This window comes from Scyliorhinus canicula, chromosome 12 (assembly GCF_902713615.1).
Source record: "Scyliorhinus canicula chromosome 12, sScyCan1.1, whole genome shotgun sequence".
NCBI classification, from domain to species: domain Eukaryota; kingdom Metazoa; phylum Chordata; class Chondrichthyes; order Carcharhiniformes; family Scyliorhinidae; genus Scyliorhinus; species Scyliorhinus canicula.
In genome coordinates, this window is record NC_052157.1 from 64,105,970 (window position 1) to 64,133,806 (window position 27,837).

Here is a 27,837-nt window from a genome sequence, read left to right on the forward strand (position 1 = left end):
GTGTCTAGTGTGCAGATACAGAGCAAACTGAATAAAATTTACAGGATTGAAGTCTATAGATTCAGTCTTTGTGGTGAGCAACGAATTCTTGTCGATCGCCTCAGAGGTGGAGGGGGGAGGCCAGCAGCTAGTCTGGTGCATGGATGACTGAGGTGGCATTCGGCTTGAGTAATATCTTGTAGTGAAATGGGAGCGCACCCATCCCATCAAACACATTGTGATATTGTGTGAGAATGTCATCTATCTCAGCCTGTAGATTTGCATTGGGCGAGACAGTCGCAGGAGGACATGGCATGGACTCGCGGGACTAGATTTAGGAGTTTGTATGCACGAGCACCGAGCAGGGATGCCTTGTCAGGCTGGACGATCTCGAATCTTAACATCGCCTTGATTGCCTTGTGAGATACACCGAGCTGACATGATCCACTAGTAGCTATGGCATTGCCATTGTAGTCAAGGAGCTGGCAGGCTGGTGGAAGAATGCTAGGTTGGTCATGGATGCTGTCGAGTATGACTGGGATATGAGGTTCGCAGACGCGCCAGTGTCCAATTTGAATCGGATGCGACACTGGTTGACCGTGATGGCAGCACACCACTCGTCGTCAGGATCCACACTCAGAATTGAAAGGCGGTTTGCAAGCGCACGGAGACCAGCTCGCGTGTGGTGATGATGCCCACCCGATATGGAGACTCTAGGCAGTCAGTATTGGGATCCGTTGGGCTTTCAGGATCCGAATCCTGCATGCCTTGCTGTACGCAGCGGACATGTCTGCGATGCATCCCGGTGGAGCGGACCTGCAGAGGGCCGCATAATGTCCAGGCTCTCCACACTGTTGACATCACCTTCCTTTGGCTGGGCATTCCCGCTTTAAATCGGCGAAGCCACAATTTTGACATGTCATGATGCTGATGTCAGCGCATTCTGTGCGCCTTCTCGCATGTGCAGTGCGGTCGGCCGATGTTCGCACATGCACAGTAGGGTCTTCGGCCTCATCGTCCTCCCGGTCGTGCATGCGTAGGGACCTGGGAAAAGCGCACGAAGCGGCCACTCTCCTCGATGCTCAGGCCTTGCATTTTTGCGCTGGCCTGCCTCGTGGGAGGCCAGTTTTGCAGTTTCTGCCGCCCTGATGTGGGAGTAACGATTTCTGGCACGCTCATGGTCACTTCGATGGCGACGGAAAGGGTCAACTGTTTGATTTTGAGGAGCTGCTCCCACAGGGAGTCGGACTGGACCCCGAAAACGATCTGATCACAGATCATGGAATCAGCCGTCGAGTCACAATTACAGGACTGCGCTAGGATGCGGAGATGGGTCAAGAAGGACTGAAAAGGTTCATCCTTACCCTGAAGCCTCTGTTGGAAGATGTACCATTCAAAGTTCTCATTCACCTCGACTTCGCAGTGGCTGTCGAATTTCAGCAGAACTGTCTTGAACTTCGTCTTGTCTTCGCCCTCAGCAAACGTGAGCGAGTTAAAGATGTGGATGGCGTGATCCCCCAGTCAACAAGAACAGCACGATCTTCCTGGCATCTGATGCTGCCTCGAGGTCGGAGGCCTCGATATACAGGAAGAACTTCTATTTTGAAGATTTTCCAGTTGACGCCGAGGTTGCCGGAGATCCGAAGTTGTGCGGGGGGCTGGATCTTTTCCATGCCGCTAGATGGTTGCTTGCTGGTCGTTGCAGATTCACTCGAGGTAAGTTCATTCAAGTTAATAGTTGCCTGGTACCATGATGTGTTAATTGAGTTGATTTAGCATTGACTGCAAATGGATGCAGTGCGACTAGAAACAGGCTTCCAACACAGGAAATGGTCCAACACTGTGTAATTGAACCTGCTGATTGCTGTACATGATCTGTTGTGGGTTGACACTCTATTAATCTAAACTGATAACCTCTGACTGGCTTGACCAGACTAGCTCTGACACATGGAGACGGTGCTCAATGCCTTGTGCACTCTATCTCTGTAGCTGTGTCCTGTGAGAAGAGCTAGTGTCTTGATGCCTTGTGTGTTTTAAAGTGTTAGTGTCCTGTCTGGTGATTGGTTGTTCTGTGTCTGGTGATAGGTTAGCCTGTGTGTCAGTCACTGCCTGTTTGCATCTCATAATACACATGAGTGGATATTATGACAGAGCTCCAGTCAAACTCTGGGAAATGTTGTTCAATTCACATGAAGGCAGGTCCATGTGGAGTTCACACATTCTCCCCATGTTTGCGTGCGTTTCGCCCCCACAACCCAAAGATGTGCAGGCTAGGTGGATTGGCCACACTAAATTGCCCCTTAATTAGAAAAAATTAATTGGGTACTCAAAATGTATTATTTTTAAATCACATGAAGACACCAAGACAATCAACTAATGCTGAATGAAAGTGAAAGAGTTATAAAGAGAAGTTAAGACAAATATCATTCAATTTCCTTATCTTCCAACTCTCTAAAACACAAAAGTAATCAGGGTTATTTAAAAAAAAAAATCTTTATTGTCACAAGTCAGCATACATCAACACTGCAATGAAGTTACTGTGAAAAGCCCCAGGTTGCCACATGCCGGCTCCTGTTTGGGTGAACAGAGGGAGAAATCAGAATGTCCAAATTACCGAACAGCACATCTTTCGGGAGTCATGGGAGGAAACGAGAGCACCCGGCGAAAACACAAGCAGACACGGGGAGAACGTGCGGACTTCACACCAACAGTGACTCAAGCCAGGAATCGAACTTGGGATCCTGGAGCTGCAAAACAATACTGTTACCCACTGTGCTACCATGCTGCCCCTCATCAAAAAGTGCTTTAAATATTTTAATGAAGGAAAGATATTCAATTTACGTGGTGGATTTTTTACACAACGTTTCGGTGCCCAATCTTCATCCGAATCACTAGATTCATCCACACGGGGTTGATGCCTCCTGCCATGTCTTGACATGAATGCTGGCTTTGGTACATTCAATCCTGTAAAATATAGAATATTCCAATTACCTCCAGTATTTACTTCAACTTCCTTGCTGTTAGAAGGTACCTGTTGAATTAATACAACTATTTTGGAATATTTTGGTAAGGGCAGTAGAGAGGCTTTCCTTCCATCTTTGGCACCTGAACTTAAATCTTGCCCAAACTCATCAGATGAAAATATACATGTGATGCTAGAATGCTGGAAACCTAGCACATGAGAGTTTTATCACAGATGTTATTTCTGGTACCTCACTGATCCCTACTGCAGCAATGTTCTGTGCTGTACTGTTCTATGTTCTATGTTCTAATTGTAGAGTCTAAAGAAAGAAGTTCTACATTTGCGACAGCTGGTGGTCACTCGCAGGTCCAAGGGAAAGGCAGGGTAATAATGACATCTGAGATGCACAGTTCATCTCCATTATTCCAAAACATAATTTTTATTCCTGAGTTAGTATCTAATGAGTGTGGTTTAGTGGCTTAGCGCGCAGCGTTGGGGAAAGCCACACTGATACAATTGGAAGTGTACAATTGGAAGTGTACTTTGGGGGAAAATGAACAAACAGAATTTGAAATAAGAACAGGAAATGCTGCAAACAACCCCCAGATCAGCCAGCATCTATCACGAGGAGGGAGGGAGGAAAGCTTCAAACACTATTTTTCATCCTATTCCACTCATCTCCACATCAAGTGAAATAGAATAGTACTGTTCAGTACTTTTTTTTTTCAATCACCACTGGACATGGCCAGCTGGGCCAACATTCATTGCCCATCTCTAATTAAATTGAATGGCTCTCTAGGCTAGTGATTATCAAAATTGGGATCGCAACCCACGGATGGGTCACCGGCTGGTGTGGAATGGGTCAAAAAAAAGGATTGCGAAATATCGGCTGACCACGTTTGCCATTTTCTCTCGAGGTAAATTCCCACTGCATTAGTGTATGACCACGCGAAGCTGATGAAGAAGCCGGTGCCGTGGACTTCTTTTGCCTCTATGGGCCAGAGTATAGTTGGGCAGTTTGCAGGAAGAGACCTGTAAAATACTCTTTGAGTGGTATATCCTGCTACTGTGTTCAGCGTCAGAATCTCTATTATTTCTTGAGTTCAGTGTGGTATTATTTCTTGAGTTTAGTGTGTCACTTACAAACCTCGTGTATCTATTATCGTTTTCTCAGTTAACCTGGACATACAGCCTCCTCCAGCCCTACAAGCCCCCATTTCCACTTCCGAATTGTCTCTCCACACCGGGGCTCGTCCTTCAAGGACGCTTCTTTTTTTCATCATGTTCCCCGCCACTATCCACTCCCACTTCCCAGGTACTCGTCCCCAAGCATCCATCTCTGCTGTGTGGCCACATGGACTGTCAGCTGAATCGGTTCCTCTACGGCAAGGACTTTTGTATCTACCTTCATCAGGGCGTGAATTGTTCGCCAAAGCTGGTATCAGCTGACGACTAAACTACACTCATGTGAACAGGAGCCGGTAAAATGTTGCAGGTGGATGGAATGGAATGTGTCTGCACGTTTTGTATAATGGTCAGTTGAGCTGTGCCCAACATTGTTTTTTTTAAGCGTGCATTCAGTCTGTTACATAATTACCTGGGAAACAGTACTGACAGGTGTCCAGTTACATTCTGCCTTGTTTTTCAAGCAACAGTTGGGCTCCTGTTTCTGAAGTTGAAGTTTTGAGTTCAATTTCCTATGCGAGGTCGTGTTAGGTTTTGAACATGTGAACATGACATTGATAAAACTGTGCAATACTGAGCCTGTTCATCTTTCCAGCCTTTTGCACGCAATTTTACAAATGCTAACAATGGGTGTGAAGAAATAAAATAATCAAATAATCGTGAGTTAACACCCTTAGGAAAAAGTCAGGATGGCCCTGTGTTTTTCGGCGAAACAGCACCTCAATTTACAAATTTACATTCAATAACACAGAAGTGCGAACAATGATTGTGACGTTTTAGCAGTAAGTATGGGGAATCTTTTGCGAATGTGACGTGGGTCGCGATAGTCGGCAATTCTGTAAACATGGGTCGCTCGAAATAAAGATTGAAAAACAGTACTCTCGGCCATTTCAGAGGACAGTTAAGAGTCAATCACATTGCTGCACGTCTGAAGTCGCAGGTAGGCAGGTGACAGATTTTTTTCTCCTGAAGAACATTAGTGATCCAATCGGGGTCATTTTTAAAAAACAATGGTTTAATGATCATCATTAAATTAATTCCAGGTTTCATGCAATTTGACCGTCAGACGAGCATGCATCTTCTTCATCATCTCCCACATCACATTACTGCTAACACTCGATTTTTCACTGCAGCATTCCTGACGCACAAGAGGAAGGCACGTTGGGAACTTCAGCCAGTTATTTCACAGCCATTAATTAACATTCAGGCACTCACAGGCCGATGACGGTGAATTCCTCGATATACGTTCCTGATGTGTGTCAGCAGTGGTGAAATGGAGAACCCCAATGAAAATCTCTGATCTCTTCGGCGATTATCCACTTGGCTGTAATATTAGATGAATACCGTGCCAGTGGATATTTAAGTTTTCAGGAAAAGTGAGAAATGTGGATTTTGTACAGACCTATTGCAAGCATGGCCTCATAGTTTCGCTTCATGTTCTTATAACGGATCTTTTCCCATTCACTTAATTCTGCCCATTCACCTTTGGAAAAATGGGGAGCAATGTCTTGAAACTTGTCTGTAATCTGGAAATGTAAGATGATTCGGATTGTTAATACATCCAGGCACTGAATCAGTAATGTTCACAAACACAAGTTCCATAAATGTAAGATTAGCCAATCTGCCAGCAATGCCATCGGTGGACTTCTAGAATACCCTCCACTAGAATGGGCTGGTACTATAATCAGTTGTAGAGGACTCAAAGAACAGCCTCTCTACCAAACAATTCAAGGGGCGATTCACCGGAAAGATTTCTGAGTGTGGTAGCGAGCTGGAACCAGGCCCAGAGAGGCCAGCAACACTATTCAACGTTAATATGTTCACTTAATGAGGCCTCACACCGCAAATCAAGGCTTGCTGGCTGATTCGCCAGCACCGTGTTTGCCAGCCACCCACTTACAAGATTGAGCAGCACTTGCTGAACCAACCTGTCAGCTTGCAACAATGGTGCCTAGGAGACCGGCCCCATGATTAGACGATGCAGGCCTAGGGTGGCTTTGAGTCGCAGTGGAGGCCTGGAGAGATGTCCTGTCCCCCCGAGAATCCCGGAGGATCGGTCACAGGGCAACCAGTGCTGCCTGGGACGAGGCGGAGGCAGTTGTAAGCTCCTGGAGTGTGACCAGGACTGGCTTCCAGTGCTGAAAAAGGTCAACAACCGAGACCGAGTGAGTGAGTCGACAACCTCACCCCGACAACTCTCCATGCGGCTTTCAACCCTCCCTTCACTCCTCTCTCCACCCATCCCCCCTCCCAACACATACACCCTCCCACCACTGTGAACGACATGTGTGGCTAATGATGCCCTCTCTGTGTCTCGTACAACCGCTGGGAGAGAGCCAGACTGGCAGCATGGTGCCAAACTTAAGAATCCTCACCACCTTCGAGGAACCGACCCTGGAGATGACAGGGGTGGCTGTGTACAGGGCGGTCACCAACCCGGAGGTTGGCAGAAGCTGTAGAGGTGAGGAACCATCAGGCCCCACCTGGAGGACCTGTCACATGTGAGTTGTTATTGCCTTACTGACTGACCCATCCCTCCCACTGACTACATGTCTATTCTCCTGCAGGTCCTACAGCCGACGGCGCCAGCCCATCCCAGGTGGCTCCCTCTCCAAACTCCCAGAACACAACCTCAGAGAGCTTCGAGGATGCCATGATCGAGCACCACAGCTGCCATCCAAACACTCCACCACCACAGATACGCACACCTCTGTGGGAAATATTAGTGGTCAGGCTTTTGGGACACAATCTGGTGAGCACCACACAGCTGCTGCTGTACATCAAGTGGAGGCAGGAACCCTCAGGCGAGGCAGCAGTCAGACGTCAGCTGGATCTCAGGCCACAGCTGGGTCCCAGCCTAAATCGGGTGGGTATGAGGGCTTCCATGCCCCTCCGGGCTTGCTAGACCCTCGCCGCTGCCGCTTGTCATTGGCTGGTCCTCCAATTGGTTCCTGGGATCAGCCTCCAGTCCCTGCTGGTCCGGCATCGCCTCATCACCTCGTACTCGGAGGTGGCCACATGTTCCTCATCACCAACCTCCATCTCGTCTCCCTGCTGCTGCCCGAGGTTCTGAAGGACGCAGAAGCCCACCACAAAGAGAGCGACCCTCCGGGGGGGATGCATTGGAGTGCACCATCGGAGCAGTCAAGGCTTTGCAACCGCATCTCGAGGAGCCCGATGCACAGCTCAATCACAGTCCAGGTGACCGCAATTGAGCCGAAAATCGCGGCCAGTGCCAGGCACCCAACGGAATGCCACATCTCGACAGCGGCATCAATGTATTCCACATCGCACATAAACGCCATTGGCATATAATTGATGGGTTCGTTCCAGTATTCTTCAGGACCTCCGTGATGCTGTGCCACCACCAGGGGGAATTACCGATGACGGGTTTCACTTGTTGTTTCAAAAATCGAGAACAGAGACTTCCGGTGGCGGCCATGGAGTGAGTGGTCGCACATTTGGTGGCTCCCTCTCAAGCCAGATTTATTTTGCCTTTTCGCTGCCCGAAGGGCAAGGTATTAGAGGGCAGAAGGTACAAGAGTGCCTGGGGAAGGTAATAATCCTCTGCTGTGGATGGTGAATGGATACACAGATGAAGAGCGCCACGAGAAAGAAAGTGCTGTTGGAGCAGGAGACATTTTGTGGTGCACCACAAGGAAATATGGCGAGGGCAAGGAAGGCTGCTCTGCCTACTAAGAGGTTGACGGAGCAGTTGGTGGAGTTCTGGAATGATATGTTTCGGCAGCAGAGAAAAGAGGCCCTGGAAGACCTAGCCAAGGTGGTGGAACCACTGAGGTCTGCGATTCAGCAGGTGGAGCAGAGACTGCAGTACCAGGGTCTGGTGATCAGGAAGTGGAGGAGGCAGTGGGGGACACAAGGAGCAGATGGCCTCATTGGTGGCTGCGATGGGAGTGATGCGGGAGTGCCAGAAAAACTTGAGGGAGAAGGTGGAAGATTTGGAGAATCGCTCTGGAAGCAAAACCAAAGAATTTTCAGGATGACTGAAGGCATTGAAGGTGCGGTGGCCGCAGTAGATGTGGCAAAGATGTTGGAGACGTTTATGGAGGATGGGGCCCTTGATTGGCCTTTGGAGGTGGACCAAGCACATAGGGCGCTGAGGAGATGGCCGCAGACAGGTGAGCCGTCAAGAGTCATGGTGGTGTGGTTGCACCGCTTTCTGGACAAGAGGATCCTTCGATGCAAGAGGTAGACCAGGAAATGAACATGGGAAGGAAACGAGTTGCGGGTGTACCAGGACTTAGGTGCAGATGTGATGAAGAGGAGGACTGGATTTGACCTGATTAAAGCTGCATTCTTTAAAAAGGGGGTGAAGTTTGGGGTACTGTACCCAATCTGCCTGTGGGTGACTTTCCAGAAGCAAGAGTGGTATTTCGACACGCCAGAGGAGGCGATGGAATTCATGAGGGGCAATGAACTAGGGGCAGTTTGAGGACATGGAACTTTGTAGGAGTATTTGGTTGCTTGTTAAAGTGTTTGGTGGTGGGTGTTTTGGGGCAAGTTTTCACGGGGGAGCAACGATGGCGAGTGTGCCTTTTGTTTCTCTTTAGATATGGATGGTTGGTCTGGTTGGGTGGGGAGGAGAATTGGAGGGAGGTAGGATGATTGAAGGCCTTGGGCGAGGGCCACCGTGCTAGCTGGACAGACTAGTTAATGGGAGGGGAGTGAAGGGGTTGCCAGGAGGAAGGCGTGGGGGAGAGAATTGGTTTTTGTTTGAGGGTGGGGGGAGGAGTGCTGACATGCGTATGTTTGATATTGAACATGAGGGGGTTGAATGGGCCGATTAAATGGTCACGTGTGTTCACGCATTTGAGGACTTTGAAGGCGGTCCTGGCTTCTTTGCAGGAGACGCACCTGAAGACAGGGGACCAGATTAGGCCGAGAAAGGGATGGGTGGGGCAGGTGTTCCATTTGGGGATGGATATGAAGACTGGGGGAGCAATGTTGGTTAACAAGCGGGTAGCGTTCGAGGTGGGAAGTATTGTGGCCAATCCGGTGCCAGCAAGGTGAGGGGGGGTGGGGGTGTAGTTGGAGGGATTGCTGGTGATTCTGGTAAATGTCTATGCCCCAAATTGCGATGATATGAAGGGGGGGGGGGGGGGGGGGGGGGGGGAGAGAGAGAGAGAGGGGGGGGGGGGGAAATTCCCCCCCCTACAATGTCGCAGGCTTCCATCTCTCTGATATTAAAGAAGGATAAGTATTCGAAGAAGTTTGGGTCGTACCACTCGATTTCACTGCTGAATATAGATGCCAAGCTGTTGCCGAAGGTATTGGCATCACAAAATGAGGACTGAGTCACAGGGGTGATCGGCGAAGATCAAACGGGTTTTGTGAAGGGGAGGCAGTTGTCGGCGAGCGAGAGGAGGATGCTTAATGTAATCATGATGCCTTCCTTTGGTGGGGGGGGGCGGGGGGAAGGGATGGAAAAGGTTGAGTCGATGGATGCGGAGAAGGCGTTCGATCAAGTGGACTGGGTGTATCTGCTGGAGTTGCTGGGGAGTATGGGTCGGGTTTTTTAGACTGGGAACGGCTACCATATAAGGCGAACCAAGTGAGTACGTGCTGTTTTGGGCTGTATTGTGGGACGAGGCAGGGGGCCTGCTCTCCCCGTTACTTGTCGCCTTGGTGATAGAGCCACTGGCAATGGCGCTTAGGGCATTGAGGAACTGGAGAGGATTTGAGCGGGGCGGGGGGCTGTCGAGCACAGAATCTCATTGCGTGCGGATGACCTGTTGTATGTTTCGGACCAGTTGGGCAGTATCGGAGGTCTCATGGCGGTGTTCCCGATTGAGACTAGAGGGCAGGAAAGCAGGTTACGGCAAGTTATTGCAGATCGGTGCCGAAAGCGAGGCACCCTCCAGTCCCAGATGCAGCCTCTACTACCCCCACACCCTTCAGGCCGACACCACTACTGGGCTCACGAAGATTCTGGCCGGTGAGAGTGGCAGAGACAACAACAAAGCCCCTGAGCAATTTCCCTGACAAGATGCCACCTCCATTCATTCCAGCGCCACTGTGCCCACTCCCCAGTGCCCACTTCCTAACCATAGCGATATTCGCCACCCTGTAATAATTTATATTCGGCAATGGCAGTTCCCTCGCCCCCGCTCCAAGAAAGCCCCCCGAACCCGCGGGGCCTTCCCCGCCCACACAAATCCAGAGGTCAGCGCATTGACCTTCTTAATAATGGACTTCGGGACAAAGATTGGCAGGTTCTGAAGCTTGTGCAACTGCGCCCAGCTCATGCCACCTAGATACCCAAGCATCTAAAACCCGCCCCCGCCACCTGAACGGCAACTCCCCATACCTGCTTTCCTGCCCTATAGTCTCAATCGGGAACACAGGCGCCCCCCCCCCCCCCCCCCATTCGTCTTGTGTCGCAAGAACTGGCCAAATTCCTCCAAGGTCCCCATTATACCTCTGATACTGCCCCCAACTGGTCCGATACATACAACAGGTCATCCGCATGCAATGAGATTCTGTGCTCGACACCCCACCTCCCCGCTCAATTTCTCTCCAGTTCCTCGATGCCCTAAGCGTCATTGCCAGTGACTCTATCACCAAGGTTTGCACCGGTGGGGCTGGACGCGAGGTTTCGGGAGTGGCGGTAGGGAGGAATTGATCTGTTTATAGGGAGAAAATTTGCAACGTTGAAGGACCTGGAGGAAGAGTCTGAGTTGCCCAGGGGGAATAGCCTTAGGTACCTGCAGGTTCGGTACTTTGTAAGGAGCGATGGTGCCACCCTGTTCTGCCCATTGGATGTACCAGAGACAGGGGGAGTCCAAAGGGTTGTGGTGTTCCAGAACATCCCTTGCGGGAAACACCAGCTCCGTCCTCATAACCGCCTCCATGCTCACAGCCATGGAGCACAGGACTGTGCCATCTCCCTCTGGGACTCAGTGTCAACGCTACCTCCCTCCAGAACTGGCACAGGTCATTTCATGACCGGGCAATGCTGAACCCGCCCTCAGCCACAACCTATTTTGACTGGGCCAATCCCTGGAGCACCGCTGCAGTGTCCAGGAGGCCATGGTACATAGCTGTCTGTGGCAGGGCAACCCTGTCCTGTGCCTTGGCCACTGCCCACACAGAGAGCCCCAGGCCATGGACATCCTGACCCCTGGATGATACCTTCACCCCCAAGGCTTCCATCGCGGATGCTGCCCCTTTAGCTTTGGCTGGAGTGACAGGCATTATCAGCACCACTTCCTGTTCCTGCACGCGGTTGGACTACTCCAACTGCACCTGCAGCCACTGGATGGTTGCTGTCGTGCCTGGCTTTGTGCCTGCATCTCTATTATTGATAGGATAGCCCTTTCCAGGACCCTCAGACCCATCTGGACGCCAGCATCACTGCCATTTGCCTCCTCGATGCTGGAATCTGCTAGGGGTTGGGGGACACCAGAAATGCCTGCCTAGTCATCAGGAGACAAGACGTGATGCAAGCAAGACATAACGGGCTACAAGATGAAGGCATGTAAAATCGGCGGCTCCAACGCACCCCTCCCTGATGAGCTCAACGCATTCTATGTCCGCTTTGAGCAAGAGGTCAGCAAGAACGAGCCCTCCAGCCCAGAAGCCGCGGATAAACTTGTATCTGAGATCACCAATGCAGACGCCAGAGCAGCCTTCTCGAAGGTCAACCCACGGAAAGCCACTGGCCCGGGTGGGTACCCAGACAAGCATTCAGGTCTTGTGTGGATCAGCTGTCAGGGGTATCGTAGACATCTTCAACCTCTCTTTACAACAATCTGAGGTCTCTATCTGCTTCAAGAAGACGACCATCATCCCTGTACCAAAACAAAGTCAAGCAGCGTGCCTTAATGACTATCGTCCAGTGGCTCTGACATCCATCATCATGAAGTGCTTTGAAAGGTTAGTCATGGCCAGAATCAACTCCAGCCTCCCAGACTGCCTTGATCCACTAGTTCGCCTGCCGCTGCAACAGGTCCACAGCAGATGCCATCTCCGTGGCCCTGCACTCTCCCCTGGAACACCGAGATACCAAAGTCAGACTCCTATTTATCGACTACAGCTCAGCCTTCAACACCATCATTCCTACGAAACTCATCTCCAAACTCCGTGGCCTTGGCCTCGGTTCCTCTCTCTGCAACTGGATCCTGAACTTTCTAACCCACAGGCCACAATCAGTAAAGATAGGCAAACACCTCCTCCACGATCATCCTCAACACCGGTGCCCCACAAGGCTCTGTCCTCAGCCCCCACTATACTCTTTATACACCTATGACTGTGTGGCCACATTCCCCTCCAACTCGATTTTCAAATTTGCTGAGAACATGCCCCTGTCTACATCAATGGAAACTAAGTCGAAAGGGTCAAGAGCTTCAAGTTTTTAGATGTACAGATCACCAACAGTCTGTCCTGCCAACACTACAGTTAAGAAAGCCCACTAATGACTCTAATTTCTCAGAAAACTAAAGAAATTTGTAATGTCAGCTACTACCCTCACCAACTTCTACAGATAGAGATAGAGAAATACAGCACAGAACAGGCCCTTCGGCCCACGATGTTGCGCCGAACTTTTGTCCTAGGTTAATCATAGAATTTTGGACAATTTGTCATGGCCAATCCACCCAACCTGCACATCTTTGGACTGTGGGAGGAAACCGGAGTACCCGGAGGAAACCCACGCAGTCACGGGGAGGATGTGCAGACTCCACACAGACAGTGACCCAAGTCGAAATCGAACTTGGGACCCTGGAGCTGTGAAGCAATTGTGCTATCCACAATGCTACCGTGCTGCCCTTAAGAAGTTAACCTACACTCCCTTATTCTACCCTAATCCAAGTACCTATCCAATAGCCGTTTGAAGGTCCATAAATTTTCCGACTCAACTACTACCACAGGCAGTGCATTCCATGCCCCCACTACTCTCTGGGTAAAGAACCTACCTCTGACATCCCCTCTATATCTTCCACCATTTATCTTAAATTTATGTCCCCTTGTAATGGTGTGTTCCACCCGGGGAAAAAGTCTCTGACTATCTACTCTATCTATTCCCCTGATCATCTTATAAACCTCTATCAAGTCGCCCCTCATCCTTCTCCGTTCTAATGAGAAAAGGCCTAGCACCCTCAACCTTTCCTCATAAGACCTACTCTCCATTCCAGGCAACATCCTGGTAAATCTCCTTTGCACCTTTTCCAAAGCTTCCACATCCTTCCTAAAATGAGGTGACCAGAACTGCACACAGTACTCCAAATGTGGCCTGACCAAGGTTTTGTACAGCTGCATCATCACCTCACGGCTCTTAAATTCAATCCCTCTGCTAATGAACGCTAGCACACCATAGGCCTTCTTCACAGCTCTATCCACTTGAGTGGCAACTTTCAAAGAACAATGAACATAGACCCCAAGATCTCTCTGCTCCTCCACATTGCCAAGAACCCTACCATTAACCCTGTATTCCGCATTCAGATTTGTCCTTCCAAAATGGACAACCTCACACTTGTCAGGGTTAAACTCCATCTGCCACTTCTCAGCCCAGCTCTGCATTCTATCTATGTCTCTTTGAAGCCGACAACAGCCCTCCTCACTATCCACAACTCCACCAATCTTCGTATCATCTGCAAATTTACTGACCCACCCTTCAACTCCCTCATCCAAGTCGTTAATGAAAATCACAAACAGCAGAGGACCCAGAACTGATCCCTGCGGTACGCCACTGATAACTGGGCTCCAGGCTGAATATTTGCCATCCACCACAACTCTCTGTCTTCTATCGGTTAGCCAGTTTGTTATCCAACTGGCCAAATTTCCCACTATCCCATGCCTCCTTACTTTCTGCATAAGCCTACCATGGGGAACCTTATCAAATGCCTTACTAAAATCCATGTACACTACATCCACTGCTTTACCTTCATCCACATGCTTGGTCACCTCCTCAAAGAATTCAATAAGACTTGTAAGGCAAGACCTACCCCTCACAAATCCGTGCTGACTATCCCTAATCAAGCAATGCCTTTCCAGATGCTCAGAAATCCTATCCCTCAGTACCCTTTCCATTACTTTGCCTACCACCGAAGTAAGACTAACTGGCCTGTAATTCCCAGGGTTATCCCTATTCCCTTTTTTGAACAGGGGCACGACATTCGCCACTCTCCAATCCTCTGGTACCACCCCTGTTGACAGCGAGGATGAAAAGATCATTGCCAACGGCTCTGCAATTTCATTTCTTGCTTCCCATAGAATCCTTGGATATATCCCGTCAGGCCCGGGGGACTTGTCTATCCTCAAGTTTTTCAAAACGCGCAACACATCTTCCTTCCTGACAAGTATCTCCTCAAGCTTATCAGTCTGCTTCACGCTGTCCTCTCCAACAATATGGCCCCTCTCATTTGTAAATACTGAAGAAAAATACTTGTTCAAGACCTCTCCTATCTCTTCAGACTCAATACACAATCTCCCGCTACTGTCCTTAATCGGACCTACTCTCACTCTAGTCATTCTCATATTTCTCACGTATGTGTAAAAGGCCTTGGGGTTTTCCTTGATCCTACCCGCCAAGGATTTTTCATGCCCTCTCTTAGCTCTCCTAATCCCTTTCTTCAGTTCCCTCCTTGGTATCTTGTATCCCTCCAGCGCCCTGTCTGAACCTTGTTTCTTCAGCCTTACATAAGTCTCCTTCTTCCTCTTAACAAGACATTCAACCTCTCTTGTCAACCATGGTTCCCTCACTCGACCATCTCTTCCCTGCCTGACAGGGACATACATATCAAAGACACGCAGTACCTGATCCTTGAACAAGTTCCACATTTCACTTGTGTCCTTCCCTGACAGCCTATGTTCCCAACTTCTGCACTTCAATTCTTGTCTGACAGCATTGTATTTACCCTTCCCCCAATTATAAACCTTGCCCTGTTGCTCGCACCTATCCCTCTCCATTACTAAAGTGAAAGTCACAGAATTGTGGTCACTACCTCCAAAATGCTCCCCCACTAACAAATCTATCACCTGCCCTGGTTCATTACCAAGTACTAAATCCAATATGGCCTCCCCTCTGGTCGGACAATCTACATACTGTGTTAGAAAAGCTTCCTGGACACACTGCACAAACACTACCCCATCCAAACTATTTGATCTAAAGAGTTTCCACTCAATGTTTGGGAAGTTGAAGTCGCCCATGACTACTACCCTGTGACTTCTGCACCTTTCCAGAATCTGTTTCCCAATCTGTTCCTCCACATCTCTGCTGCTATTGGGGGGCCTATAGAACACACCCAACAAGGTGACTGCTCCTTTCCTATTTCTAACTTCAACCCATATTACCTCAGTAGGCAGATCCCCCTCGAACTGCCTTTCTGCAGCTGTTATACTATCTCTAATTAACAATGCCACCCCCCCACCTCTTTTACCATCCTCCCTAATCTTGTTGAAACATCTATAACCAGGGACCTCCAACAACCATTTCTGCCCCTCTTCTATCCAAGTTTCCGTGATGGCCACCACATCGTAGTCCCAAGTACCGATCCATGCATTAAGTTCACCCACCTTATTCCTGATGCTTCTTGCATTAAAGTATACACACTTCAACCCATCTCCTTGCCTGCAAGTACTCTCCTTTGTCATTGTTACCTTCCCCACTGCATCACTACGTGCTTTGGCGTCCTGACTATCGTCTACCTTAGTTGCTGGACTACAGATCCGGTTCCCATTCCCCTGCCAAATTAGTTTAAACCCTCCCGATGCACCAGAGAAAGCATTCTTTCTGGTTGTATCAGAGCTTGGTATGGAACCTGCTCTGCCCAAGACCACAGGAAACTACAAAAGGTTGTGAATGTAGCCCAGTCCATCACGCAAACCAGCCTCCCATCCATTGACCCGATCTATAATTACCGCTGCCTCAAAAGGCAGCCAGCATAATTAAGGACCCCACACACCCCGGACATACTCTCTTCCACCTTCTTCCGTCAGGAAAAAGATATCAAACTTTGAGATCACATACCAACTCAAGAACAGCTTCTTCCCTGCTGCCACCAGACTTTTGAATGGACCTACCTCGTATTAAGTTGATCTTTTCTCTACACCTTGCTATAACTGAAACATTATATTCTACAGTTTCTCCTTCCTTCCCTATGCATTGTTTGTACAGCATGCAAGAAACAATACTTTTCATTGCATACTAAGACATGTGACGATAATACATTAACTCAAACCAAGAGATCCTGCAAAACACAAGGCATGAAACATGGAGTGGTGTGGGGGGGGTTATGCACGGAAAACTGTAACCTAGGGGGCCCAACATTGTTGCCCGATGCTGTCCTCCTGGGTCTACATCGGGGACTGCCCTCTCCTCTGGGCCCATCGGCCCCGTCCTGTGCCCACCACTCTACGGCCCTGAGGGGCCACAGGTCTGGCAGTCCCCCTCTGGTCCCTCCCTACAGCTATGTGCCACCTTCTCCTGGGGAGAGGGGCAGAAAGCTCAGTGTTAGGCAGTTGGACACAGGCAGCACAAGGGGTGAGCAGCTGGTTGTCAGGGCATCCGGCCATGGCAGCCGGTACGGGTGCTGGCATGTGGTGCAGGGCTGGGAGCATGCACACTGCCGGCTGTTAGGTTTCAGTCACCCTCCGGGTGAGGGGGTTACAGGTGTGTGGGACGGAGGTTGGTGACAGGGGCATAGTGCTGCCTACTCACCCTGGTCGCATTAAGAAGGTCGTGCAGCTTTTTTCAGCACTGCTGGCCAGTCTGGCAAATAGCGCTCACGGCTCTACCACCTGCACCCAGGCCTGGTGTGCGGAGTGGATGGTAGCCTCCTTCCTACCCCAGGGAACAGGGTGGCCCACCTTTCCTTCACGACATCCAGCAGAATCTCCAGCTTGACGTCTGCAAACCGGGTGCCGCTCTTCATGCTGCCATCTTGTTGGCTAGGATGAGTGTGTGTGGGGAGGGAAGAGCTGAAAAGCAGCTGCAGCTTGTCAGCCTCGCAAGTGGCAATCCCAAGTACGGTGAATCGGACACCATTTTTCATTGGAATCAATCTTGTTCCACATGGCATTGGTGCTAGCCCATGAATGGATCATGAATTGCTCAGGGACCGACGCCAATTTACTTGTCGTTGAAGTCTGCCAATTCAATCCCTCTGAAACGGAGTATCCCACCTGTGATCTTTGTGCTATGATGCACTAAAAAAAAAGCTGGACAAGCCTAAGAGGCACCACCTCGATCACATCACCCCCATATCCAGGGAAGTTCACTCAGCTTCCGATCAGAGAAAAACTAACAAATGGAATAGAACAAAGAACAAAGAAAAGTACAGCACAGGAACAGGTCCTTCGGCCCTCCAAGCCTGCGCCGACCATTCTGCCCATCTAAACTAAAATCTTCAACACTTGCAGGTCCATATCCCTCTATTCCCATCCTATTCATGTATTTGTCAAGATGCCCCTGAAACGTCACTACTGTCCCTGCTTCCACCACCTCCTCCAACAGAGTTCCAGGCACCCACTACCTTCTGTGTCAAAACTTGCCTCGTACATCTCCTCTAAACCTTGCACCTTGCACCTTAAACGTATGCCCCCTAGTAATTGACCCCTCTACCCTGGGAAAAATAGAAGACAAATTCATGGCAATGCATTTAATCAAATTCTAATGAAATGAAAATGAAAATCGCTTATTGTCACGAGTAGGCTTCAATGAAGTTACTGTGAAAAGCCCCTAGTCGCCACATTCCGGCGCATGTCCGAGGAGGCTGGTACGGTCATCGAACCGTGCTGCTGGCCTGCTTTAAAAGCCAGCGATTTAGCCTGGTGAGCTAAACCAGCCCCAGACAAGACTGGGATAAACAGACATTCAGAATTAAGGACACAGACAGAATGATCAGGAACTGAACGAGTTGCTTGGGTCAGACAACAGAAAGAAAATGAATCAAATAATTTATGACATTTAGATAAGGACTTTGTACAATTCCACAGAGAGGATCAGCTAGATGGACCAAATGGTCTCTCTGACATTATTATTTGTCATCCCATTGACAATTTGGGGAGCTCACCCACTCCGTACTGACAGTATTAATGTGACTGACCAGCTGAACCTTCCCCATCTGAAGCTGCAATAAATACCCGGACCCAGCATTTTCTATCTGGTTTCCATTTCAAATCTCCCCATGATCTTACCTCGGATTTCCCCTGTTCAGACACGGTCTTCCCCTCTCCACTATCTGTCCCATCACTCTTAGCTTTACCCATCTCCTTCCTCAGGTCGGGCACCTTATTCACTCGACCTCTCGCTCAAATTTCTGTGTCCTGGTCTATCCCTCAGTCTTTTCAATGGCTGTGTGCCGGGTCTATTGTTTCTCCCTTTTCTTGTTCCCTCACAGTCTGAAATGAAGGGCAATCTCAGTTAAATACTCTCCTACCGGCAGCAGTTTATAATGTTTCTGGGACTAATATCTGAAGCTGTCTTTTCTTCTGACTTTCCCTCAGACTATCACCACCTCAGTCTCTTTCTCAGTAAAAGTAAAGGTGGCAGCTCCTGTTGTCCGTCAGGAAATTTTAGTTCCTTTTCTTGACTGAAGTAAATGCTGAAATATGAAATGTTTTTCTCTGAATTCTATCAGTTTCAATTCTAACTGAAGCTGTCCTCAGTTCTGTCTTTCAGTTCCAATTCCTCAGTATCTCCTATGAATTGAGAATGATCTTCTCCCTCTGCCACACTCTGTTCAATATCTGCGCCCAACCTCACACCTCCAGCCTCCCCCTTTCTGACAATCATCCCCCGGCCCCTCCCTGAAGGACAGCTCCAGCCTCACGCCTCCCTCTTCTTGGCGCCTTTTTATGAAGCCCTCGCGCTCCGCCTCTGGGCACGTGCTGCGCGCGCACTCTCCACCTGCCGGCGCTCGAGCCACCGCCCAACCCTCAGATGGAGGCGCTCCGATTGGTGGAGCGCGATTCACGTGTCTCCCTTCCAGGCCGGCGAGTGGGCGGTCCGGCTATAAATAAAGGCGGCGTCACGGTTGCGGGAGGGTGGGGTGGGTGTACGCACGCTCTGAGGTGGGTGTTTGCAAGGGAGAGATCATTGTCAATAATGGCCAACTTTTAGCTCAAATTCAAAGGGATTAGAACTCAAAGTAAAAAGTTAGAATAATTAAAGCCAGATTCAACCTTAAATCATTCACAGGAACAGTTTAAATCTGATAAAGAAATAGCAAGAGTCCGAAATAATAATTGATAGAAAATAAAACACGTTAACAAATAATTTACAATAACATTTTTAAAATTGTATTGAAAAATGTAACTTGATAAATTAGAAGAAAATCTATTTCAGAATTGATCTTCCTCTTCTCCAAATAGGAACATTACTTTGCAATAAATATCTGTTGTGAGGATTATAACTAATCTCATTTGATTGTATTTTGAATTGTAAAAGGATAAATTGGGTGCATAAATTACATTTCTATTTTGTATAATTGAGCTCTTTTGTCAATGAGGGAGAGATATTTTCTGCTCACATTCTGACCTCTACAATAATAATTCTAGTCACATTAATGCAATGTGTCTTGCAATGTCATCTAAATATCTTCATCTGCTCTGGAACCTAGAACGAACCTTTCAAGGAATAAAACTCTTTTTCTGATTTATTCCACAGTTGCTTTCACTAGAAAGATTTTGGGGTCAGCAAATGACGGCACCAACAAAGAGACTGAAAGTAGAAAATACAGTTTTGTGAATCAGATAAATATTTACTCTGAAGAAAGAGAACATTGTGCGAATGGTGAGCTGTGCATGTGCAAAGTAATCAATCCAGTTCCTCAGGACAGGAAGAATTTATTGGGAGGGTGGAGTTGGTGAGATGAAACAATGTCTGGGTGGGGAGGGCATTTACGGATCAATAAAGAATTTGACAGAGAAGTCCAGACCTGTGTTTACCCACAAATTGGTGCTGCTGTGCTTCTTGAAGGAAAACACACTTGATCCCTGTTGAAGTCAGATTTAGAAAGAAGGATTTTAGACAAAAGGTACCCATTGGCTTAGATGCCTGAATGCGAGTCAATTTGTAGGAATAGATAGTGTATAAAAAATGCATGTGATTTTATAACCCAAGAATTACTGATATCAGAAAAGACACATAATGGCTGTTAGCAAACGAGCAATACTAAAGACACAAAATGGCTGTTAGCCGATCTGGCAATACTAAAGACACAAAATGGCTTTTAGCTGAACTACCACATTCCTGAACAACCATTAGCTGGGTTAAGTTGCAAACTGGTATAAATAACAATTTAGTTACAGACAGCAGAGTTTGTCGGGGACAAGAATGATGTAAACAGATCTGGGAGTTTCTAGGAAGTACTTCACCAGCGAGCGATAACAGCTCCACAGGACAAAGAGCTGGTTTAGCTCAGTGGGCTAGACAGCTGGGTTGTGATGCAGAACAAGGCCAGCAGCGCAGGCTCAATTTCCGTCTCAGCTGAGAATTCTGAACTCTTCCTCCGTGTACCCGAACAGGCGCCGGAATGACGACTAGGTGGTTTTCACAGTAACTTCATTGTAGTGTTAATGTAAGCCGACTTGTGACAGTAAAAGATTATTATTCTGTATCCTCGCCTGCCCAAGGTCCAGGTGCAGGCAGGAGACATAACTTTAACAGGAAGTATGAGTGACTTCTTCATGTAGTCAGCAGCGCCGGCCCTAGGGTTGCTGGCGCCCCGGGCAAGCTGAACTTCGGCGCCCTTACAAGTATAATTTTTAAAAATTTTCACAAGGAGAAAAACTGAAAATGTAGAATAAAGAGTTTATTACAATATTACAAAATCGAGGCATTCAAATCTGTACAGAATCTGAACAAACTGAGAAGCATACTATATTCCGTAAGTTCACGATGATAAAAACTGTAGCTGTAACGAATTTTCTCCTAATAAAAAGTATGAACAAATGAACAGATGCTGGAAAACATTTATTATCCTACCTAAAACATTTTTTTTCTAGCCTTTAGATCTGCAAATCTTTTCATGGCACTTTCTATATCTATCTTCTTTACAAGATCATTTTCTATTGACAAAATTGCCAAAGAATTTAATCTGTCTTGAGTCATGGACGACCGTACGTATGTCTTTATAAGCTTTAGTTTACTAAAGCTTCTCTCTCCGGTAGCCACAGTAATAGGTATTGTAAGCATTATTCTTAATGCAACCCACAGATTTGGCGTGACATCCTGTAACTTATTAGTGTTTATGAACCTAACGGGCTTCTATTGGAAGCTTTACATCTTCAGGAAATAATTCTTTTGCAATATCCAACCTTTTTAGGTGAGGGCCTGACCGCAACCTCACCTGATACTGATAAGATACCTACCCCTGGGACTGACCTGATTACCAAGGATCTCGAGAAACGGTCTAGTTTAAACATACCTTCTGTTAAATTATAATTTTTGTAGCTTTGAATACATACTCTAAAATTCTTCGTATTTTGTAATCATTACATTTGACAATCATTTCACTAGAGTTCCGGTAAGTTTGATGGTCATTAATCATTATCATAAGCATGAACAAAGTTAGCATTATTTGTGTTGCAGTTAGGCATGTCATGTTTATGTTCTTTTAATCTAATAACTAAATATTCCCAGTTTCGTCTATATTACACGGTTCACACCAGCATTTGGTTTTTCTGAACTATTATTTCTTACTAACATCGACTTAATGGTAGAAGTGTACCTAATAGCTATATTCACATCGAGATCACATCTGTTTGTAAAATCGTCTGTGGTACGTAAAAAATAGCTTCCTAGCCCAGGGGCTGTATTTTTACGTGGGTCCCGCACTTGACCGGAATTCAAGTTAAATTAGCCAACAGAAAATGATTTACGGTCACGTAAAAATAGACACTGCGTTGTAAAATAAATTAAAAACAGTCCGATAAATACTTCATAAAAAATATTAAATAATTTACTTACATTTCAGCAGTTGTGCTGCCTAGCCTATGCAGCTCCTGGTCTTGAGTCCTGACAAGTTTAAGTAATCAGACGGTCCACAGTCTCAAGAAACAGAAAGACAACTGATGTGGCTTATGCCCAACCCAGGCCACCCCACCCCACCCACACCTTCCACTCTCACCTGACCTACGCCACATGTTGATGTGACCTCAGCCATACTACATAAACACTGGCTAATATGCAAAATACAAATTAATAAAATTAGATTGCATTATTAAATATTTTATATAATTAAAAGGTCACTAAAACATCATTAATCGTTGCAAATAAACTTAACAGATATGCAAAGTCTTATAGACGAAGACGATCACTATGCCCGCGCCCTCAGCCGCCCGGGACCCACCTTAGGTGACGTGTACAAGCTGACGGTTGTGGAAATTTCCTTGTCTTTGTCACACACTCCTTGATGGCGCCCCCTAGCACATGGCGCCCCGGGAGACTGCCCGAGTTGCCGGTACCTTGAGCCGGCCCTGGTAGTCAGAGGCTGATATGGGGCCAACCCACTTTCCGTAATGTCAAATTTAATTGGAGTATAACTAATGTATTAATGTACAGCCAATATTATTGCACAAGGTCCAGCCGGGAGGGGCTGTGTAGCTGTTTTGAAAATTGTACAAGAATGTTCGGTGGAGAAACGGTCTGGGACTTTAACAGATACTATCTCCCCGCTGGCGAAATAAACATTTGATGCGGAGACCAGTAGCCCTGGGCGTTAAGTAATTTCTTTGAGATCCTCTCCTGCTAACAATCCCCAAACTTTTAATAATGTTGAAATCATACAACAAAATAGAATGCGGCTTTCAATAATTGTAAACAAATGATTCCCATTATGGAGAAGAACAGTGCCTTGTTTAATTCAGTAAGAAGTCTTACAACACCAGGTTAAAGTCCAACAGGTTTGTTTCAAACACGAGCAGACAAACCTTTTAATGACGCTCATTCAATTGCTGTGAGCCAATAGTTCTGCTGATGTGCGACTAGCATGTTACTGAACTGTGTATTTATCTGTTATCACCCTGAAAATAATAACCATCAGATGATGGAAGTGTTTACAGTGAATCAATGTGATTTCTCAGTCAGGATTTGGGGGTATTTAGTCTTCCTGTGTAGATGACTAAAGTTTCACCAAATTGACTTTATGCTCCACAAATATCTGAATTTTGCAACATGCAATATTCTAAATGAAGTCCCTGGCTCTTTGCCAAAAACAATTTCATTCAGATGTGACTCCTTTAACTGAGTGGCGGGGAAGGGCGGCGGTGGTGGGTGGGGGTTGCTGCGCAAGTTCAACCTCAAAATGCATCTCACAGTGAGATCAACCTCACTATAGTTTACCAATTGCATACATTGGAGGCAGGGGGCTGAACAATGGGCGCACGGTAGCACAGTGGTTAGTACTGTTACTTCACAGCGCCAAGGACCCGGGTTCGAATCCCGGCTTGGGTCACTGTCTGTGCCGAGACTGCATGTTCTTCCCGTGTCTGCGCGTGTTTCCTCTGGGTGCTCCAGTTTCCTCCCACAAGTTCCAAAGACGTGCTTGTTAGGTGAATTGGACATTCGGCATTTTCCCTCAGTGTACCCGGACAGGCGCTGGAGTGTGGCAATTGGGGGATTTTATGCCTACTTGTGACAATAATAAAGATTATTATTAATCAGTTTCAGTGAAGGAAATGGACCTGTTCAGAGTGGACATTTGGACATGGGAACATGTTTCTCCTTTTTTTTAAATTCATTTACGGGATGTGGGCGTCGCTGGTTAGGTCAGCAGTCATTGCCCATCCCTAGATGCCCTTCAGCAGGTGGTGGTGAGATGCCTTCTTGAACCGCTGCAGTCCTTCAGGTGTAGGTACACCCACTGTGCTGTTAGGGAGTGAGTTCCAGAATGTTGTCCCAGGGACAGCAAAGGAATGGCGATATATTTCCAAGTCAGGGTGATGAGTGACTTGGAGGGGAACCTCCAGGTGGTGGAGTTTTCAGGTATCTGCTGCTCTTGTCCTTCTAGATGGTGGTGGTTGTGGGTTTGGAAGGTGCTAACTAAGGAACCTTGGTGAGTTACTGCAGTGCATCTTGTAGATGGTACACAAGGCTGCCACTGTTCGTCGATGATGGAGGGTTTGAATGTTTGTGGAAGGAGGAGCAATCAAGCGCGCTGCTTCGTCCGAGATTCAAACTTCTTGAGTGTTTGTGGAGCTGCACTCATCCAGGCAAATGGAGAGTATTCTATTACACTTCTGAATTGTGCCTTGTAGATAGTTGATAGGCTTTGAGGGGGTCAGGAAGTGAATTACTTGCCGTAGGATTCCTAGCCTTTGGCCTGTCCTGTATTAACGTGGCGAGTCCAGTTCAGTTTCTGATCAATGGTAACCCCAGGATGTTGATTGTGGGGCATTCAGCAATGATAATGCCATTGAATGTCATGAGGAGATGATTAGATCCTCTCTTGTAGCAGATGGTCATTGCCTGACACTTGTGTGGAACAAATGTAATTTGCCACTTGTCAGCCCATGCCAGGATATTGTCCAGGACATGCTGCATTTGGACACGGACTGCTTCATTAACTGAGGAGTGCAGATCATTGTGCAGTCATCCACAAACATCCCCACTTCTGACCTTATGATGGAAGGCCAGAAAGAAGCAGCTGATGATGATCGGGCCAAGGACACTACCCTCAGGAACTCCAGTAGTGATGTCCTGGAGCTGAGATGATTGACCTTTAACCACCACAACCATTTTTCTTTGAGCCAAATATGACTCCAACCAGTGGAGATTTTTCTCCCTCATTCCCATTGACTCCAGTTTAGCTGGTGCTCCTTGATGCCATACTCAGTCAAATGCTGCCTTGATGTCAAGGGCAGTCACTCTCACCTCCCCTCTGGCATTCACCACTTTGTCCATGTATGAACCAAGGGTGTAATGAGGTCGGGGGCTGAGTGACCCTGGCAGAACCCAGACCGAGCGTCTGTGAGCAGGTTATTGCTGAGTAAATGCTGCTTGATAGCACTGCTGATGACTCCTTCCATCACTTTGCTGATGATGGTGAGTAGGCTGATAGGACGGTAACTGGCTGGGTTGGATTTATCCTGTTTCTTGTGTACAGGACACACCTGGGCAATTTTCCACATTGCCGGGTAGATGCCAGTGTTGTAGATGTACTGGAACAGCTTGGCTCGGGGTGCGGCAAGTTCTGGAGCACAAGTCTTCAGTACTATTGCCGGAATATTATCCAGACCCACAGCTTTTGTGGCATCCAGTGCCTTCAGCTGTTTCTTAATATCATGTGGAGTGAATCGTATTGGCTGAAGACTGACATATGTGATGCTGGAGACTTTTGGAGGAGACCGAGATGGATCATCCACTCGGCCCTCCTGGCTGACGATTGTTATGAATGCCTCAGCCTTGTCTTTTGCACAGATGTACTGGGCTCCTCCATAATTGAGGATGGGATCTTTGCAGAGCCTCCTCCTCCAGTGAGTTGTTTAATTGTCCACCACCATTCACTGCTGGATGCGGCAGGATCGTAAAAGCTTAGATCTGATGCGTTTGCTTCGCTTTGTCTAGTATTTGCTGCTTCTGCTGTTTGGCACACAAATGGTCCTGTGTTGTAGCTTCACCAGATCGACACTTCATTTTTGGTAAGCCTGGTGTTGCTCCTGACATGCTCTCCCGCTCTCTTCATTGAACCAGGGTTGGTCCCCTGGCTTGGCGGTCATGGTAGAGTGGGGGATATGCCGGGCCCCGAGGTTGCAGATTGTGGTTCAATACAATTCTGCTGCTGCTGGTGACCCACAGCACCTCATAGATGCCCAGTCTTGAGTTGCTGGATCTGTTCGAAATCTATACCATTGAGCACGGTGGTAATGCCACACAAAACGATGGAGGGTATCCTCAATGTGGAGACGGCACTTTGTCTCCACAAGGTCTGTGCGATAGGTCACTTCTACTGATACTGTCATGGACAGATGTATCTGCAGCTGGCAGAACGGTAGTGCAGTGGTTAGCACAGTCGCTTCACAGCTCCAGGATCCCAGGTTCGATTTCCAGCTTGGGTCACTGTCTGTGTGGAGTCTGCACGTTCTCCCCGTGTCTGTGTGAGTTACCTCCGGGTGCTCCGGTTCGTCCCACAAGTCCTGAAAGACGTGCTGTTAGGTAATTTGGATATTCTGAATTCTCCCTCTGTGTACCCGAACAGAAGTAAAAATGTGACAACTTGGGACTTTTCACAGTAACTTCATTGCAGTGTTTATGTAAGCCTACTTGTGACAATAAAGATTATTGTATTCAAAAAAATGAAATCCCCCAGGCTGCTTGACCAACACTTTGATCAAGGTGAGGTTCCCCCCTTAGCTGGTTCAGTCAAACCGTGAGATCACAGAACAAGCCCCACCCTCACTCTGAGCATCTGAGTGAGTTCAGACATCACAATAGGTTTGTAAACTGGATACATTGGAAGCAGGAAGCTACACAGCCAGTTTCAGTGAAGGAGTTGGAGCTGCACTCACTGTTAACCAACTGGCTCGTGTAACGAGGAGAGAGCAGGGTAAGCTCAAAGTTCTGAATAAAGTTACTTCATGAAGGGTTCTTGAACAATGGTATCGTTATCAGCAAGAAGATTCAATGGAAGTTTCCTTTACATTGAAAAGTTTGTCTCAACATTGATATCTTGTGTTGGAATTTAGGAAGAGAACTGACCCGGTTAATATTTCTGCACAATGGGATAGGATAGTCACTACCAAACTTGCAATATTACCACTGGGCAGCTATGGCAGAGAGAGTGAAGGGATGGATACGTGAACCCACCACGGAATGAGTGCGGATGGAAGTGTCCTCCTGCAAGGGAACGACCCTCCAGGCCCTCGCTACGGCAGTGCTCCCACCCCCCTCCCCCTGACGAAATATATATCCTGCCCAGTGGTGGCAGCCACACTAAGGACGTGGAATCAGATGAGGCAACATTTTGGTCTGACCGAGATGTGCCCCAGGGCCCACATCTGCGAAAACCACAAGTTCCCACTCGCCATAGATTACATAGAACATACAGTGCAGAAGGAGGCCATTCAGCCCATCGAGTCTGCACCGGCCCATTTAAACACTCACTTCCATCCTATCCCCATAACCCAATAACCCCTCTTGAACGTTTTTGGATACTAAGGGCAATTTAACATGGCCAATCCACCTAACCTGCACATCTTTGGACTGTGAGAGGAAACCGGAGCACCCGGAGGAAACCCACGCAGTCATGGGGAGAACGTGCAGACTCCATACAAGACAGTGACTCAGCAGGGAATCGAACCTGGGACCCTAGCGCTGTGAAGCCACAGTGCTATCCACTGTGCTACCGTGCTGCCCATGCAAGACACCACCTTCAAAAAATGGAGAATGGACGGGGGTTGACGCTGTCAGGGACTTTTACATGGAGGGAGGGGGTGGCAGACTAGCGAGACTGGGCAAACTTGCGGAGGAGCTGGAACTATCGACAGGACAGGAACTTAGACACCTCCAGGTGAAGCACTTCTCCGCAAAGAGCCAGTCGGATACCCCAGGGCCCCGGGAACCACATTATTAGAGGACCTGATAAACACAGAAGGGGGAAACTGAGGGAAAATGTATGGGCAGCTACTGGGCAGGGTGAGAAGTGGGCTGGGGTCCCTGGAATGAAGCACTGAGCAGGGCCAACTCCAACTCCTCCTGCGCAAGGCTGAGCCTCATGCAGATCAAGGTGGTGCACAGAGTGCACCTGACCAGA

At 47.8% G+C, this 27,837-nt stretch overlaps 1 pseudogene; it reads right to left on the reverse strand.

The window, feature by feature from the left end:
- The window catches only part of LOC119974497, a 67,174-nt pseudogene extending 48,294 nt beyond the window's left edge, over positions 1-18,880 (reverse strand).
- Between the last annotated feature and the right edge of the window lie 8,957 nt (positions 18,881-27,837).